Source organism: Lissotriton vulgaris, chromosome 7 (genome assembly GCF_964263255.1).
Source record: "Lissotriton vulgaris chromosome 7, aLisVul1.2, whole genome shotgun sequence".
Classification (NCBI taxonomy): Eukaryota; Metazoa; Chordata; class Amphibia; order Caudata; family Salamandridae; genus Lissotriton; species Lissotriton vulgaris.
The window spans coordinates 48,443,426-48,457,075 of record NC_141695.1 but is presented as its reverse complement, the minus strand read 5'-3'; the positions used below and the strand labels follow the sequence as shown (position 1 = coordinate 48,457,075).

Here is a 13,650-nt window from a genome sequence, read left to right as displayed (position 1 = left end):
TTGGAAGACATTAAAAAAACGCGCTAAGCGCAATTTGTAATAAATATTGCTATTCCTTAATAATATGCCCCCAGGTTTTTAAGGCTTTCCTGAATGCCAGTGGATCAGTACTATTTCTAAGATGCAATGGGAGGGCATTCCATGCCTTGGCTGCTCCTGCCAAAAATCTCCTACCTCCCCAGCTGACTTTTTTAGAGCTAGGGACTGATTATCGGTCCAGATTATCTGGACCGATACCCTGAAGAGCTTTGTAAACAGTACAGAGTGATTTAAACTGCACCTGTTTCTTATTGGGTGGCCAGTGTAGTCTTCTGATATCACCGGAGACAGAGGCAAATTTAGTAGTCCCTGTGAGCAGTCTGGCGGCTGAGTTCTGCAGGAGTTGGAGTCTATGCAGTAACCGCTCCAGAATATTTAGGTAAAGGCTGTTACAATAGTCCAGCCTCGACAAAGTTAATGCTGTGACCACTGTACGTTGATTCTCCTTAGGTTGAAACTGTTAGATTTTCTTGCATGTTCTAAGAGCAAATGTGGTAGCTGAGACAACTGAATTACCTTGGTCCTCAAAATTGAGTTGGTCATCAATCAGGACTTCCAGGTTTTTTACTTTCCTAGTGGGGATCGGAAGCAAGCGCATAGAATCTGGCCACCAACTAGGGGTCCAGAGCTTGGGGTCATTACCAAACAGAATTACTTCCGTTTTACCAGAGTTGAGTTTTAAACAATTTTTGGACATCCTTTTACCCGCTGCTTCCATACAATTGTGAAATCATTTTACTGCCCCCATCTCTTGCCCTGGTAGCAGAGACACCACAATTTGAGTGTTGTCTGCATACGATGTCAGAGCAAATCCAAAGGATTTGATCAGGGGGGCCAGAGAGGACATATAAACATTATAAAGCATAGGGCTTGATGTGTTGATGAAGTTAAAGAGGGCGTCTCTTGTTTTTTCATGCTGGAGGTCAGTTTTTAATGAGTATGTCAATTTTTTTCTGTGGTGTAACACAGCAGAAGGGATCTCTACTGCTCCGCCAGTTTCATAGGTGGCTTTAAGGTAATTATTCACACCCTCCTGCAGGAGGCAGCAGTGGTGGGTGAGTCTATTTTCACTGAATGGGGGTGATGAGCATGAGGTGGTGTTCAGCGTGATTCTCATCATCTTTATGTCAGTCATGGCCTCTGCATTTCCCATTTCTGGCACTTTAGGAGATTTTTGTGTGTTTGCTTCTCTATTTGGATATGGATCTCATCTCTCAACATCAAGGTTTTTTCTTTAACACTTCCACGTAGCACACTAGGCCAGTTGTTACCTGCTTGTCACACTGTGTCCATTAGATATGACCAGTTCTCTCAACATAGTTCTGAAGCACAGAAGTTACACTGGTGTCAAGTAGATATGTTACTTGTTCACTCATGAAGATTCCACAATGGTAGCAAGACATGGTGGCTACTGCTGCAGGGCTGTTGATTTGACTATTTCTACTTCAATTAAATTACATTTTATGTTTTCAACATTGTTTCTCTTCTCTTTGTAGAGCCATCCATAATTACTGCCTGGTGGGAGAGTTGTTCAGAGCCAGCAGGAATCAACTCGAATCCACCTAGGTCTTTGGGTAAGCAATTTGAAGGTAAGTTTGGTAGCTTTAGGTACCTATGTCATAGGTTTCCAATTAAGAAGCAAATGCACAGGAGGCATAAGAAATTAAAGAGCTATGGCATCCATGTTGACTGCTGAAGTTTCACGAGAGGACATGCTCTTGAGATACTTGAGAGAAAGAGTTGTGGAATCTGATAGACCTCCACTGAGAGTATGTTGATGCACTGCAACAACTCCACTCTTTTTTTAGAGGATTGCCACTGGATGGTTGATTTATTTTATGTTCCAGTGGCATTGTTCCCTGTTTTGTTTTTGCATGTTTTGGCAGCTTACCAGGTGCCCAGCTTTACTTTATAGTAAAGATGAACTAACCATTGGAAATGGATTTTGTGTTTGTGCTAACACCACAGTGCTGTTCACATCTATGCATGCTGGGTCAGGTGCCAAGCGCTACTGTACCCAGTTGGCATTGGAGGAGGTCGTTCTGGACTTTACCCCATTTTCTGGGACGCAACTGGTGGAAGTGCTGTGTAAGCTGAATCTACACTGCCAGTTGCAACATTGTTCCTCTAAACCACATCTTTTCCAGTATATTAGATCAGGATAACCCTAAAATCCTACATGGAACGTACCTCATAGGGCAGGTCAGACACCATACTAGCAGGCATGGGCATGCTAACTGTTTTCCAGGTTCCAAAGGTATTAATAAAGAACTTTGAAAAATGAATGGATGGGAAGCATGCTGTGGGGCAGCGAATGCAAAGTAAGATCCTTTGGATGAAATAATATTATCCACTCATCACTCAATCAGCACATTACATACAGGTCTGGTATCACACATTCCTTACTTACTCACCAGTACTGAGAAGGATTGAACCATATACAGCCGGGAGATATACAATATAAACAAGTTGATAAACATTTTATTTCAAATTTATTGATCATAAAAGTCACATAAAAATAAAACAAACAATTCATTGCCATGATCTCTCACAATAAATACAGACAAACAGCTTTTGTTCAATCCTGTTACAAAACGAACACAGTAAAAAAAGAGGGTAAAACTTACATAGACAAACAAATTATGTCTTTTACATTTTACACATCCGTCATAAAAATGCCTGAGGCATGGAACCTAATTTATTCTAATTATTACTCATAAACCACGCCTGTATTGACTGATTGTGAACTAGATTTGCGGTCGACGCGTTTCGATGGGTAAATTATGTTTCCATCTTTTTCAAGACCAGACGATTGAATCTCTTTAATTAAAAAATTGGAAGGTGACCCATAAAAACCTGTATAGTGAGACATAACATTGGCAAATTATTCTTGTCCTAAACCACAATTGAAGATTTAAAGGCTCAAAAACAGACTAGAATCATTTTGTTAAGTTAAAACTCACTCAAGAATTTCCCGGCTTTACTACTAGTTTAATATACAGTATAAAGCATGCTATTAGCTATACATACAACCTATCTACACATTTCTATTCTTTTTTCTCTACATAAAGACAAAGGAGAGAAGCTAATACATGGACCTTATATTGGGTCTTCCATGTCAGAATCATCTTGATGGAGTCGCCCGCTCTATATGGCACAATCCTCTCTCTATACATACGAGCTGGCATAAGATACCCCTGTTCAGTCGTTATCTAGTCTCTTTCCGATGGTACTCATACTAACAAACTTTCATATTGCCAAAAATACATACACCTCACCAATTTTTGGTGGTGGATCACGCGATTTGTAATCCAATCAAGCAGTTATCCTGTTTGTCACAAAAGAGATTCCTGGAGTCACTTAGGATTATCCTGCAATCTATCTATAAGCACATGAAGGGAAAGTCAGTATATGCTTGTGCCTACAAAGCATTCCTACTATTAACTAGAATCACAACCGGGCAATGAGAACCTCACCTTCAGTTTATTAAATCCTATGTACCCAGGTGGGTTTCTGGTGATTTACAGAAAACCAATGTATGTGGTATTCAAACAGCCACGATGTAATACCTACATTAATGCCCCTGCAAATAACATGTAATTAGTAGAAGTTAAACACATATGTGGTTTGTATAGGGTAAGAGACAGAACATATCGAGTGGCAGATTTACAAGCCCCTTTTCTCATGTTAAAAATGATGCAAAAGTGTTGCAAGGGGCTTGTGAATAAGCCCCCTAGTGTTTTACCATTGCAAGGTGCAGTAGTGGTATGCTGATCAATGCAAGGCTTCCTTTACTCGTGACTCAGGTCTTTTGGGGGTAATATCCAACGTTAATTATCTTTGTAAAAACCCCTCTTATAATTTGGGTCTCAAATCTTAATAAGGAAAGAATATAGCTGATAGATTACTAATGAGTGCACCTCCATGCACATTGGAATAGCCAATAGGTCTTGCCTTTGGGACCTTATAAGTGTTTAGCCAGAGATATTGGTAATGTTTTTAAGGTATGTTGTAGAGCAATATAGCTGTTGTGTTCAATACTGTAAATGTTGTGTGCTAGTTGTGCTTACTGTAGTGACAGTGCAGTGGTATGGTGTGGAATGTAGTGGTGAGTTGTGATATGATATGTGTTAGTGGTATGTATGTGTGTAGTGTTTTTGCTTGTGTGTATGTTGATGGCATATGTAAGTTTACACCGCTCCAAAAGACAATTGTAATGATATTAATGATGTGTGTGGTGTGATGCAGTTAATGTATTTTGTAAGCTTTTTAAAATCAAATACATTGTTTTGTTAGTTGTGTGTTATTTATTTCTCTATATGGCTATGTAAAGGCTTTGGAGCTGGGAAACCAATGTTCGAGCCTCGGGGTCGCGTCCACATCCTATGTTTCTTGGCAAAACACTTAATCTCGAGAGACATCCTTTACAACGTAACTGGTACAACGCGGTACCGTTACAATGCAGCTTTAACAACGAAAGTCGTTACAACGACTTTCGCTGGAGGGAGCTCTAGGATAGGGGATAGTTTAATTTACTATCCAACACCTTCCCTACTATCCACGGGGACTGGTGTTGGAATAGTAAATTAAACTATTCACTATCAGCGCCTCCCCAACGCAAGTCGTTGTAACTACTTGCGTTGTTTAAACTGCGTCGTAAAGGGACGCGTTGTAACGGTACGCGTTGTACCGTCATACATCCCTTAATCTCCCTGTGCTTACCAAAACAAAATGAATGTGTCCTTGTGTAACATGGTGCTCATATAAAGCGCATGAACACTTTAAGAAAGTACCCCGAACCACTAGATTTTGTAATATCATGCTTAATATTTTGCACAGGGTGTACCTTATACCATACAAGATACCCACAATACCATTGGCCTGCCCTGAGAGCAGAAGCCAAACCGCCAGCTTGCAACATATGCTCGGGAGCTGCCCAGGGCTGCACATTGTTGAGAACAAAGGGTGCAATAAACTAAGTCATATCACAGGGAGGACGGCACGGGAGCATTGAGAGGTCTCAGCAGGGGATGCACGCACCATTCAAGACATATAGGGCCCGATTCACAGAACTAACTTAAGACAAAATCCTAAACTTACTACTTTTGGTATTCACAGAAGTTAGGATTTTGTCTTAAGTTTGTCTTAAGACTTGTGGGTCCCAGCATGGCACCAGTGCCTTGCATTAATCTACCAAACCCAGACATTTCTGAAAACCGGGGGGTTCACAGGAGTATGGCTTGCGTGGATTACCCGATGTTTTATTGAGTTTGGCAATCAAGAACATTACAATCAATTACACCCCCTCCCACCAATCAGGTACATGTGACTAATCATTGCAGGTCAACAAAGAAAGATCCCAATCATTAGCCTGTACACAGCCATTCAGCCAACAACCCTTTATAGGGCAGGAGGCGGATCTACACCTAACATCTTAACCATACTTCTAAAGAGCAATCAACTCCTTGACTTTGGCAAACTCCCTCCTTCCAGTGTGGAGCTCGATTTCCAACATTAGAACTGCTGTGCAGCCCCCCTGGTGTGTTGATCTTGGAGACTCCCCCCTGTCTCTAGCCCTCCTCAGGGGTGTCAGCCTCGATCCTGCCGCTGAGATAAGTGTGGTACAGTCCCCAAAAGTTCTTAGGGCAACTGGTGGGGGGCAGTAACTCACTGTAATTCTCAGACTGCGTGCAGCAGTAGAGCATATCATGTGCCCATCATTTAGGTATAGGCGCAGGACCCCATATCCAACAATATGCAACTACTCGCCTCGCCATAAGCATCCCCATGTCTACCAGTCGACTGACTGCATAAGGCAGCTGTCTAGAGTGTCCTAGTAGGGCCAGTGCAGGTTCCAGTACCAGCTCAGTCTCTACCATGTTACTGATATCAGCAAAGATCTTCTCCCATAAAACCTGCACACCTGGGCATTGCCAGTGCTAGATGTAGGAAGTCTGCGTCGGGAGCGTGACACCTTCGCATTCTGCAGAGTTACGAAGGCCATACCTGTGGAGCCTTTCTGGGGTATAGTACACTCTGTTAAGGAACTTAAAATGCACTAATCTGTGCCTACCGTTCAGAGATATCCTTCTAGTATTAACGCAGCAGTACCGCCACATGTCATCATCAATTACCATCTGCAAATCTCTCTGCCAGGCCAAGCGGGTCTTCGTGTAGTGGTGTTCCCTATGTGCCAGTGATAACTTATTTAGGGTAGACAATAACTTCTGGGGGAGTCAGTCTTTATTACATACGTGAGGTCAGGAACTTCCGGCGGTTCCGCCAAGTCGTCTCCTAATAGCTTCGCGAGGGCACAGTGCACTCTGTGGAATTGAAATCTAGGCAGCAGTGGGGCGTCCCCAACGCTTTCATGTATCTGTTCCCAGGTTTTTGCTGTACCATCCTGGAATAGATCACCTGCCGATTTAATGTTAAGCTTGTGTAGTGCATGTACCACTCCCCTCTCTTTGATAGGGGATAACCACTGGGCCCATTCAACTGGCATTGTTGTCGAGTAGAGTAATGCTCCTCCCTGCAGTTGTACAAGACTGCGCCACGCATGGTTTGTCGCTGCGATGGAATCAAGGATTACAGGCCTGCGATCCACTGGGGTAAAAAGAGTTGCCGGGAGCGAAAGTGGACTAGCAAATATTTTTTCCATGAAGACATGAGGGATGCGTCTATCACCATGCAGCCAGGTGTGTAAATGAGATGCTTGGGCAACTCTGTAATAAAGCTCTAAGTCTGGGGCACCTGGTCCGCCCATACTATAAGGGAGCATGAGGAGTGACCACTTAGCTCGAGGCTGCTTGCCGGCCCATGCCAATTTGATCATGAGTTGTGTCAGTCTCTGAAAAAAGATTTTGGGCAGCACTATTGGGATGGTTATGAATAGGAACAATAGTCTAGGCAGCACAACCATTTTCATAATTGAAATTCTACCGAGTAGCGTGAGAGGGAGCTTGCACCAGGAATCCTCGTCTTCCTCTAAGTTGCTATAATTAACACCATCATTTTCACTGAACAAGATCTCTGAGTCTGTATGAAGTTGCACACCTAAATATCGGACTGAGTCCGTGGTCCACCGCAGTGGGTATTCCATGTCCATATTCTGAGTTACCGGGGAGAGTGGGAAGGCCAAGGACTTCTTCGTCCAGTTTACCGTGAGGCCCGAGAGGGCGCCAAAAAGCACTACCTCTCTTAACACCAAGGATAAATTAGTTTCCGGGTCCTGGACCTATAGCAATGTATTGTCCGCATACATCGAGACCAGTATTTTGTATGTGGGGAACCCGATGCCCTCGCTGCCATGGTACTCTCATAGCGCGCACGCCAATGGCTCAGCCACTAGGGCATATAGCAGAGGGGAAAGCGGGCAGCCCTGTCATGTCCCTCTGCTTATCGGGAAGGAGTCAGTGACCCAGTCACCAAGGCGTACTCTGGCTCGTGGGTTATGGTACAGAGCCCCCACCATTTATAGGAATAGCATCCCTAGGCCCATCCTCTGCAACACCGGGCGCATAAACGACCACTCCACAGAGTCGAAGGTCTTCTCCATGCCCAAAAAACACTACAAGTGCCTTCCGATCTTGCTTGACATGCTGCATGGTGCCCAGAACTTTGCAGATGTTATGTGTTAGATTTCTGCTGGGGATGAAACCCGCTTGTTCCGGTGTGACCAGCCAAGGCGCTAAAAGCGCCAGGCAGTTAGCCAATACCTTAGAAAATATTTTACTGTCAACATTGAGCAGTGAGAGTGATCTGTATGAACTGCATTCGTCCTGCGCCTTACCTGGCTTCAGTATTGTTACAAGGAGAGCCTCTCTCATTGTTTGAGGCATGCTACCTTCAACGCAGATGTCATCCAGCAGCCTAGAGAGGTGCGGGAGAAGTTTATCCTGAAATGCTTTATAAAAGCCTACTGTGAGACCATCAGCTCCCGGAGCACTGCCCGTGCGCATCCCCGCAAGGGCTTCAATTATTTCATCTTTATCTATTGGGAGCATCAGGAATTCCCTGTGCGTGTTAAAAAGGGAAGGTAAGTTAATGTGGTCCAGGTATTCGAGTTTGTCATCATCCAGATCACCACTTTTGGACGCGTACATCTCAGCATAGTAGTCTCTAAAGGTCCGGGTGATGTCAGTCTCGTCCGTGAGTACCGTACCCTCCCTGTATTTTATTTCCATCACTTGTTGTCATCCCCTTTTCCCGCGCAGAATTCGAGCCAGGACAGCGCCTGGTCTCTCACCCTCACCATATGTCCGGGTGGTAGCATATTTCCCCAAGTGTTTCATTTCTCTGTCAGCTTCCTCATGGTACTCAGTCAGTAGTAACTTTATCTCGGCCTCTATAGCAGTGTCTGAGTGTCTCCGCTGTCGCTCCTCCAAGAGCACCAATTGGCACTCCAGTTCAGCCATTCTCTGCCTGATGGCCCTAAGTACCCCCAAGTGTGTTGATATCGCTATACCCCTTATGTAGACTTTGAAAGCCTCCCATACCACTTGGAAGCTGCCAACGGAACCTATGTTAGTCTCGAATAAGGTGTGCATAGCCTCAGCTAGTTCCCCTCGGAACAGAGGGTCTAATAGGGAATATGGAGGGAACCACCATATGAACTGTGGTATGGTCCTCCTGGGGGCAGCTAGTAGTAACAGCACAGGTGAGTGGTCTGACAGAGTTCGAGGGAGAACCTTACAGTCTCTCACTTGCCCCAGCTCAGAGGAGGATGCCAGCCAATAGTCTATTCTGGTGTGGATATCATAGTAAGCTGAGTAGTGTGTGTATCCTCCCTGTCCGGAATGATGCGACCTCCACACATCGTCAAGGTTCAAACTGGTGATCACACTTTGTAGGGTTAGCACTGCAGCCATTGGCCTACAGGGGCGACCTGCGGACCTGTCCAGGGCGGGGTCAAGTACTAAGTTGAAGTCATCACCCCACAGCAGGTGCTTCGAGTCATATTCTCTAGCTATCGCAACCAGAGACTGGTAAAATTCTGGGGAGTCATAATTCGGGCCATATACTTTAATTATCACAAATTCCATCCCCTGCCCCGTGCACTTGGAGATGATGAATCCACCCGCCAGGAGCTTGAGAGCAAATTTCGATTTGGGGTTCACCCAAGTGAGCACAGCTCTAGCATGCTATGTGAATCCCGACCCGTTAATATTACCCTCAAGGCCCCTACTGTGTAGCATTCTGCTCGTTAATGGCAGATGGGTCTCCTGCAGGAGCGCTAGGTCAATGTGTTGCCGCTGCAGGTAGCTTAGCACATTCCTAACTTTTCTGTGGTTGTTTAGACCACAAATGTTCCATGTGAGTGCCTTAATCAAGGGTGCTGGTGTGGAGCTGCCAAGGTCAGCTGTGTGCTCCATGACAGTTAACTCTGAATTTACTGTGCACGTGTGTCCAGTGTGTACCTGTGATCGGTTGCATGTTCAAAGCCAAAAACATTTCCCCCCCTCCCCTCAGCCAAAGCTACCCCAGAAACACCCCCCACCCACAAAAGACCGCCCCCAACCTGGCCTTGCAGATCTCTCCACCCATCGCCCTTACCCCAATACCAACTGAGAACATCCTGGCCTTCGCAGGGCCTAAAGGGGTGCATTGCGCGCATGGGCTGAGGTTTCCATGCGTCCTATATCTGTTATAGACGCAAATTGCACTTGTCAAGCTGAGCCTCGCCCTCGCCACGCAATGCTGTATGCAACAGTAGAACACAAGACATTACTAGTAATTATGCTTTTTCAGTCTTACTCCGAACCTCCCCGCCCTCAGCCAATATTCCCCCCCTCCACTTCAACACGAAGATGAATTAATGCTTATCGGACCACCCGAATCTCTCCATATATTAGGCCCCTCCCACTCTGCCGAGTCCCAGCAGTGATAGTGTCTCTGCGACAATCCATGGGCAGCCTACACTTAAGCAGCTAGAACTTCTGCTCCTTCCCCATCTCTTGGTATCAATAAACTATATAAATAACATCACCACCACTAGGGGCAGACCATACCACACTTTGCGTCCCGCTGGGTCACTCCTGTTTGTCAAGTTGACTGCTCCTCTCATCTCCTTCTGATGATCCGTTCACACCTCTGGGTTGCTCCCTCGACCAACCTTTCAGCGCTTGTTGTAAGGCCCTCGGGTCCGTGAAGAGGTGGGAATGGCCCTGCAGGTAGACCCGTAGTTTGGCCGGGTATAGCATTGCGTAGTTCAGTCCGAGGCCCCTGAGTTGTCTCTTAAAGGGAGCAAAATGTTTGCACGCTTCCTGAACGCTAGCATTGAAGTCAGGGTAGAGCGAGATATCCGAGCCTTTGTATTGCAGCGTTTTTTTGTCCCTTGCCATCCGGAGCGCTGTGTCCCTGTCCCGGTATTTAAGCATCTTTGCAATGATAGGGCGCGGTGGTGCTCCGGGGCGTTGACGAGGGCCCAGCTAGCGGTGAGCTCGCTCCACCACGAACATCGACGAGAATAACCCCTCACCCATATTGCCCGTCAGAGTATGAATGATATTTATTGTTGGTTACTGAAAACCATTACATAAAACCAAAAATACAAACGTCATCACATTACGAAAGTTAAAATCAAGAAAATTTCAAACAGATCAAGTTGTATAGTTACTCCAAGAATGCCAAGATGCCAAGGAAAAGGTTCATGAGCCGGCTAAAGACTCTTTAGTCCGACCAGTAGAAGACATCAGCATTGCCCGTGCTTGGAAGATAAATTTCCCAAAGGTGGCCATGTGCATTACCGTGGACAGGGAATAAAGATGAAAGATCCCATCCTTTGCAGAGCGTAACCCAGAAAATCTAAGTAGCGGCCTAAGATAGAGACTACGGGGCAACCGCAGGGCTGGGCAACAGAAGAGAAGATGTGCCAATGACTCCCGTTTATAGCTGCAGAGCCTGCATTCATGTGCACCTGGGCTGGCCTTACCACACGGGTACAATTCTTTAAGGGGCAAAGGATGTAATCTGTAAGCCAAGATTTTGTGAAGGGCTGCACTTCCCACTGCCTGCGTCAGATGCTGTTTAGGAGTATGCAGGATATGCGGGAAACACAGGGTCTCATGCAGGTCTTTTCTTCTCCTCAGGGATTCCAGGTCCAATTCCCGTGACCGTGCACGCACTTGTTTTTTAATCACGTATTTGATGGCAGAGTATGTAACATATTCAGGGTTCCAGGAGTCCGTGGCGAGATTGAGAGGGGCCTTGGCCACTTCGAGGGCGGCTGACCAAGGATTCCCTGGCTCTCTGAAAATGCATTTCAGGACTGCCTTCAGTGTGTTCTCCTGAGCCGCCGTTGTTAGAAAGTAGTATTTGCTTAAGGCGGCCAGTTCTTCCAGGTTTTGCTGGTTGAGTGAGAACTCCAAGCGAACGAGGATGTTTCTAGTGCAGCTTGGGAGATGGAAAAGTCTCTTGTATGCCCTGCAATGAATTTTTTCTAATTCATGGCTCAGTTTACCCGGGAATGCCTGGAGGGCGTAGTTGAGTGCCGGCATGAGCTTAGCTTTAAGTACTCTATTGATGGCCGTGGTAGACGGACTGTATAAGGAGGCTTGCAGCTTGCAGATGGCATAGGTGATGGATTTACCTTTGGCCTGGATTGACTTAAGATGAGCACTTGGGAGCCCTGATTCCTGAAAACAGATGCCCAAATAGATGTAACGCTGTGTAGTTTCCAGCACAAGATTGCCTAGCCTCCATTTTAAAGATTTTTTCCTTGGGTAATGCCCGAATATAATTACCTTTGATTTTGTTCGATTAGCTACAAGCCTGTTTTTGTCGTTGTATACGGCAAGTGCCGTCAACACCTTTTGCAGCCCCATTCTCGTATGGTCCAATAGGACCAGGTCATCAGCATATTGCATAAAGTGTATTTTTCGCCCGCCAATCTTTGGGGTGGCTAGGGCAGCGCCAGTCAAGGCCCTCTCCATGTCCGCAGTGTATAGGTTGAATAGTAATGGGGCTAGCACACACCCTTGTTTTAGGCCTCTATCTGTGTTGATCTTAGCAGAAGCGTGGTCCCTTGAGAGTTTGATGCGCACCCAAGTTTTTTGATACAGGGACTGTATCGCTCTTAGCAGCCCCGGGTTAATGTTCCATTGGGCCAGCTTGTGCCACAGAATCGCCTGGTCAACCCCATCAAACGCCGCCGAGTAATCAATAAAGCAGGCCAAGAGGGGGAGACTTTTGCCTGACCGTGCGCGATGCGCCAGGAAAGAGAGAGCGATGATGTTATCAACTGTCGCTGACCCAGGTCTAAATCCGGTTTGACAGAATGGGAGAATGCCAGCTGCACTTGACCAGTCTTCGAAGTCCCTCAAGATGGCGCTAGCATAAGCTTTACCCTCAATATCCAACAAAGCAATCATGCGGTAATTGGCGGGATCTGATTTTGGGCCTTTTTTATGAATAGGCTGCAAAAGCGAGCCTCTCCACGAATCTGGGACGTCCCCCAAAGCCAACATTCAGAGTACAGAGGAGTCAAGTTTTTTGTCCAAAAGTCAATGTTTGCCTTGAATAGATGCCCAGGAAGCCCATTAGGGCCCGGTGCGGCGTTTTGTCGAATGTTTTTTAAGATTTTGGAGACCAACGATTTTCCCGGTGGGGGCGTCATCTGGATGGTGGGATCAAGGTGGTCTCCATAGGTGTGACATTTTGCATGTTTGCGGGACCATCGTTAGTGTATAATGCTTTGACATGGGCGACCCAAATGGAAGCTTCAAGAGCATTTTCTCTGTGATTTGGGCCTCGTCCCATGTTGCATATATAGTTCCAAAACTCCTGTGATTTTCCCGGGCTCAGCAGATCAAATATGATTAACCATTGTGCTTCACAATGGGCACGTTTGGCAGCCCATACCTTTTTAGCATGACTTTTTTTAGCTTCATGTAATTGATTCTTGTTTTGTATTGAACCGCTTTTATGGAACCGTTTGCGTTCCGTGTTTAGTATTTTGGCACTTGCTTTGATTTCTATGTTAAAACCATAGTTAGGGGAGGGACGCCTATGCGACACACTAGTCTGATTCCCACGAAGAATCACCGCCAGGGACTCTGATGTGGCATTCCAGCTGTCTATTGCGCCATTTTTCTGACCACTCCACGGCCAGCCTGTCCACTGATTTGCCCAGCTATTAAATCTATTAATGGTGGTTTGTTCCCATTTGATCCTTCTGGGTAGCTTTATTAATTCTTCTCCATCGGCCACTCCGATGTATTCAAGCTTGTGGCGTTGTTCCACGATGAGGTTCAGAATGACAGTTAATGCAGCATGATCGCTATCATCTCGCGGATGGACAGAAAATTTGACATCAAGTGTTGAAGTTTGCCGCTTAATATTATGTAATCGACCGTGGTTTGGTTATTGTATGTGGGGCCGACCGTCTGCCCCGGTCTGATCTTTGTAAAGATTGAATGGGCCGTCGCCAGGTTATAAGATTTTAGTAGATCATTTAGGGCGTCAGTTGCCCCTGCCTGGTGGCTGCGTGTGGTTGAAACCCCTATATTATGAATGTTAAAGTCACCAAGAATGATACATTCAAGGCCCGCTTATAAGATTTTAGTAGATCGTTTAGGGCGTCAGTTGCCCCTGCCTGGTGGCTGCGTGTGG

At 45.8% G+C, this 13,650-nt stretch overlaps 1 pseudogene across 6 annotated transcripts in view; it reads left to right on the top strand.

Annotated features, from left to right (window-relative positions):
* Window positions 1-1,534: 1,534 nt before the first annotated feature.
* LOC147700692 (epidermal differentiation-specific protein pseudogene) overlaps window positions 1,535-13,650 on the top strand; it is a 95,470-nt pseudogene continuing 83,354 nt past the window's right edge. For 4 of the 6 annotated variants that reach the window (XR_015297400.1, XR_015297403.1, XR_015297404.1 and 1 more), the window contains exon 1: window positions 1,535-1,628. The product of XR_015297400.1 is annotated as an epidermal differentiation-specific protein pseudogene, transcript variant X1 (transcript). Of the gene's footprint in view, window positions 1,663-13,650 lie in introns of all 6 variants that reach the window. The other 2 variants (XR_015297401.1, XR_015297405.1) reach the window with 2 other exon arrangements.